This window comes from Episyrphus balteatus, chromosome 3 (genome assembly GCF_945859705.1).
Source record: "Episyrphus balteatus chromosome 3, idEpiBalt1.1, whole genome shotgun sequence".
Taxonomy (NCBI): domain Eukaryota; kingdom Metazoa; phylum Arthropoda; class Insecta; order Diptera; family Syrphidae; genus Episyrphus; species Episyrphus balteatus.
The window spans coordinates 7424962-7431031 of record NC_079136.1 but is presented as its reverse complement, the minus strand read 5'-3'; positions in this window follow the sequence as shown (position 1 = coordinate 7431031).

Sequence of the window (6070 nt, the reverse complement as noted above, 5' to 3'; positions counted from 1 at the left end):
CAACAGGTAAAATATAACCGAAACCCATGTTGAAAACATGCTACACTGATGAAATTCGGGACGAAGGTTTTATATAAAGCAGGGACAAAAGATTCATAAAGTTTTTAGAAATATTTTTGGTGAAAGGGTTTTTTTTCATGGGTTGAGTTATGTGTGAGAAAGGAATCATAACAGCTGACTTAAATTTTATTAATTTTTAAAACTTGGTGGAAAAGTTTTGTTTGTAATAAGAATTAAGAATCTATAAAGTGTAGGTACAAAATTATTTTGATTGAACGGGTGTTTTATTTACGGAATTTATTAAAAATGTTGTCTTTCCCATAGGAATTACGAATAAAACAAGTGTATAAATTTTTTTCATGTGAAAGGGTGTTTTTTTAGGTGTAGAGAAAATATGAGTATATTTGAAAAAAAAATGAGTAATACAAGAGTAGTATTAGTGGTACCCTACTGAAATTCAGCAATTATGTTACTTTTGAGATTAAAAACAAGAGTCTAAAGTGTCTATAAGAATATCGTGGTTAAAAGGGTGTTTTTTTTTTTTGAGTGTAAACAAAAATTATGGGACTCCCTATTGAAATTTGGTAAAAACATTGATTTTGGGATAGAAAGCAAGAATAAAGAATTTTCATAAAAAAATTTAGGTCAAAGGGTGTTTTTTTTTTTCGACGAGGCAGTAAAATCTGTAATTGGTCCCAAAAATCCAATGATTCATGTAAAACTTATAAGAACTTATGTATAAACGTTTAATTGGTCATCAAAACCAAAAATAAAATGAATCTTTGCTTTAATTTAATTTATTTCCTTATTAAGTTATTGGTTCTATCTATATATTAGGTTCTATATATTTAAAAAAAAAAAAAACAATATAAGCAACTTTAATAAAATACTTAATTCGATCAGAAAATAAAGAAAATTTCCACTTTGTTACTTGGTTTCAAATTTTGTACACCTTTATTGTCAGTAAAAACAACACAATTATAATTAAAATTAGTATTCTGTGTTTTTTATCAGAGGAAATTTCTTGAAAAATACTGTATTGAAAATACAGTATTTTGCAGTACAGAATTTTACAAAACAGAATTTTGCATGTCAGTATTTTGTTCATACAGTATTTTGACGTACAGAATTTTGTATTTACAGTATAATGACGTACAGAATTATGGTATTACAGTATTTTTACCACACAGAATTCTGTATTCAAAATTTTGACAAGCAGAATTATGACCCGCTCCCGCTATAACTTTATCAATGACGATAAACATTTTTCAATTGTTTTAAAATCTATAGGGGCACAAGCATTGAAGAATAAAGACAAATGCATTAAGATTTGTTCATAAAAAAATTCCACATACGCCGCAGTGACTTTCTAAATCCCTTGTAGTAAAACAAGTTGACTTTTGTGGCCATTCATAACTTTCTTTTTTAATTAATTGTTATAACAACTTAAAGGTTGTACTACAACCATGCGAAATAAAAATCATAAACCAAAAAGGTGTAAATTGCAAATCACATAATGACTAATGAAAAATTTTCAAACCTCGATATACAGCATGACACTCAGAACCCCTACGGCAATGCTTAAATTGAGTTATGTATTTCACTGGCTTATGTTCATTTGTTCCATTATAACTTCTAAACTAATTATTATAATTTAACAAATAAGGTATCATTGGAAACGTTTTTCACGTCCGCTAGTTATATAGGTGTGATAAGTTACATGAAAACAGAAGCAAAAGACATTTTTACCTCTTTTATATTAAGTAAATTTTTAGTATTATCTCAGGTTGTACCATGACATCTTAAAAAGAAGTTTCCTTTAAAAAAAAAAGGATTTTTATTTCTAAAAATACTATTTTGTAAGACAAGAAAGCTTGAGAGATTTCATGAAAGTACGACTTCCTACCAAATTTATTTAAAAAAAAAAAAAAAACAGATATTCTACTCAGCTTCTTTTTAACTTGTCTACACATTAAAATTAAAGCAATTTCATTTGTATCAATATATTATTAAAAGAAGAATAAGTTCATTACTTGCCTTAACCCATCATAAAATCACATGGTAATCACCCACTCATCACTGTGATCAAGGTTTACTCTTGTTGGTGTTAATGTTCATCCACTTAATTGCAAATATAGAAGATTCTACGTAGCTAGGCATTCTCAAAAAATCCCAGGAAAATGTGCAGACATAACACAATAATTGGTACCTTACATATATGGTAGGTTGAATAGCAATTGGAAATATAATTATGGGCGGGATGAAAAGAGCAATTAGTACTCCAAATGGCAAAAAAAAAAACAATTAACATTCGACTGACAAATGGATAAAAGCGCTCATAATGGTACATCCGCTTTATTTTTTCCAGACTAAAAGAACAAAATGTCTGTCCTCACAATGTGTTTGTGGGTGTATATAACTGAAGGTATATAAGAATTGCAATTTTCTTTGTGTCTATTTTGAACTTTACCTTTTGAAATCAAAAATAATACGACATTGTCTTCTTCCTGGAAAATTCGACGAAGGCAATAAAAATTCTTTAGAAAAGGTCAGAATCATGAGATTTTCAACAGAATGAAACCAATCTACCATGAAACATTAAAGATCAAATTATTCCATACAACGAATCCAAAATCATCCTTTTGATTTCGTTCACAAGAGGTATTTGATTCGATTCAAATTGTAACATTGCATCATTTGCACAAAATGCTTTGGACATTTTGATGTGAGAGACAAAAAAATTGTTATCATTGGATTCAGCATAATGATTGATTGGGTAATGATGGGATATTCCTTATGCTTTGGTCGAAAAAGGACCTGTACTTGACAGGCACAATAACCTTAAAGTCCCATTAAATCTGTTAATTTGTCACAGTTGTCTTATTGAAGCTTCCCTCAATCTTCCTAAATTATAAAGGGAGTTCGAATTTTGTAAATGGTATTTGTCCCAAATTTAGTTTATATCTTTTTACATCCATATTCGTCTCAAAATTACTTTTCCTAGAATGTTTGAAACATTAGACGACTATGTACGCATTCGATACGGTAATGATGCATTGTTAGAAAAACACGAAGACAACTTAACACACTTAGAAATAAAAATTAGAAAGGACAAAAGCAAGTTCCAAAGTGCTTTTTTTGCTGGTTTCATCAAGGACTATTAATTTCTTCCGGTGATTGGTTCTGAATTGTGCCTAGAAGAAGTCAGGGACAATCTCATTTTCTATAAAGAATCAATGAAACTGTCAACTTTAATGAATTATTAATTGAATAGAAACTCTTAGGGAAGAATATGGTTTGGTGGATGGTAGTGTTAGTGTTGGTTGGTTGGTAAGTTGATGTTGGTGGTTAGAAATCATCAGAAACAAAGCTTTACTAAATATTCCCTACTTAAAAACATCACACAAAAACCTATACACACACAAATAGTTGATACAATTTTCATATAACAAAGACAACTTTAAACATATAAAGTTTGTGTAGACTTACGATACCTTAATCCTTCCAATCTATTTGCCAACATGTTAACAAGACCAAAAATGTGGTTTACACAAAAGGGTTGAGATATTTATAAAAGGGTTCAAAATTCATTCATTTCCTTAGACTTAGGTACTCAGAGAGTAAGTAGTTATAAAGGGTTTATTCAAGTGTAAGGCATAATATACCTCTAAACTATAAAACAGTATATAGGCTCAATATGCATTAGTTACTCTGGCAAAATTAATGAAAGAAATTGAGTGAATTTAACTTAAAATTAATGACAAACAAATTTTAGAAGATTAATTTGAAAAGTTTATGTCAAGTAGTTTTTGTGCGGTGGAACCTAGAGAAATTTGAGAGAGGTTATAAAAAGCATAAGTTAGGTGACATACTTACTTATTTTAATAAAAATTTTATTGGAATTTAATTAATTTTTGTCATTCAATAAAAAATTGGGTATTTTATTAACAGCCTTAGGTGAAGTCAATTTACTGGAGGTGAATTTCAAACAATTTAATGTTGGCGCAGAAAAAATCTGTAGCTACGAAAATATGCCTAGGAATATCCTGCATTATCACTTATTAACTAAGAATATGAAGTTAACAATGACAATCGACTATGAGAAAATGAGCATCTGGTCAATACAAAGCAATTTTCAAAAACGATAGCTAGTTCACGAAGCTCTGAACGTTCAGAGTTAAAAAATGAAACGAAAATTATTTATTTGGCAGTTCAGGCTCTGTTCTCTGAACTTAAAGAAAAGCCTATTGGGCCGATTTCATTCAAACTTCAAAGGGATTTTGATGTTTCACTAGATTGCCAAAATAAATATCTTAGAATTTACTATCGCACTTTGTCAGTTTAAGGACCCAATCGATTTCCATGAAAAATTTAAACTTTGAATGCCTCTTATAAAATAGTAATACAATTGCGATTAAAAAAAAAAAAATTAAAAATAGGGTTGCCAATTTTGAAATTTTGATTTTTTTTTTATTATTTTATTACTATTTTTTTGAAATAAATTTATTCAATTAATTTTTTTTTAATATTTTATTATACATGAAAACGCATTTAATAAATGAACGAATTAAATAATTTAGATTTCTTTTTCACTCTTAATTTTTACTAAAAAAGGTGCATTTTTAGAAAATGACGTGTCATCAACTAAAAATGAACAATTCACACAGGGTAGCAAAAAGTAGTATTCTAAAACTAGACAAAACACAGAACAAAATGACATATAAAACTTATTGGCGTTTTACGGCGAACGCAACTAAATAACTAAGGCATTCAGAAGAGAGCTGAAAAACACATTATTTTCAGGTTATTTTTCATTTTTGACTACGAATTAAAATATTTTGAATGCATATTTTTCATAAAAAGAAATTTATTACAACGTACCCAAGCTCACTGATTCCATTTCAAAAAGATTCAACTTAGTACAAGTAATACATAATAAACAGTACCTACACAATTTACTGAAACAACCCAAAATGATAAAAAGTCGTAAAAATTCTACATAAAAGTGATCTTTCTCTCCTTTGAGACAATTTCCTGAATTACACGTGGTTAAAATAAATTTTTTCTCTCTCATTTCCAATTTTCTATTATATTTCAAAGAGAAATAGTTATTCAAAACAAAACTTAACTTTATGATTTGATTAAATGCCAGCTTTTTTGAGTTTTGCCCCATTGTGCAGCGTTTGAATAAATTGTGGATTTTTTGTTGTTAAAAGGGGTGATAAATTTTATTGAAATTTTATTTATAAAATTTTGAAATTTTTTTTTTACTTAAAAGCTTTTGTATAAAAATTTTCGTTGAAATCAAGACAGTCTTGTGCAAGATATTCAGAAAGAAAAAAAAAAAAAAAAAACGGTTCTAAAAATATGGGTCTTATTTTTAACATTACCTATTGGCAAAACTTTTAAGAAAAATCGTTACACCGGCACACAAAAAAAAATTGTCATGTACCAGTAACCAGAACTATCTTTCTATATGTTTTTGGACCCGCTGAATCGGAATTTCAAGTCCGTTTGGCCCTGTCACCCTCCAGTTTTGAGTAAAATGCAAAAAACTTTAAAAAAAGGGAAGTTTTTTGCCTTTTTTGGGGTTTTTTCGCATTTTTTTTTTTAACTGAAGGGTAACCGGGCCAAACGGACTTGAAATTCCGATTCAGCGGGTCCAAAAACATAATAGAAAGATAGGTCTGGTTCCTGGTACATGAAACTTTTTTATTGAATGTCATCCTGAACCCTTATTGAACTAAAACGGCTAAAAACTATTAGTAAGTCTTCATTTTTTTCTTGTATAAACTTAATTTCCTGCCATTTTGTCTAATATATTGCAAAATTGTACATACAAAGAGTTTCTTTAACGAATATTTACGCATCATTTTATCAACCAAGCTCCAAGCCTTTTTATAGCCTCTACCAATAGCATTAACACCACTTTAATAGCCATCATTATACCGACCCAACCAAACGAAAACCATACCAAACCGCACATTCAACTGAGTTTCCATTTAATTAATTAATTTAAGTTGACAGTTTCATTGATTTCATTGAGAAATGGTGGCGGTTGATATTCTTA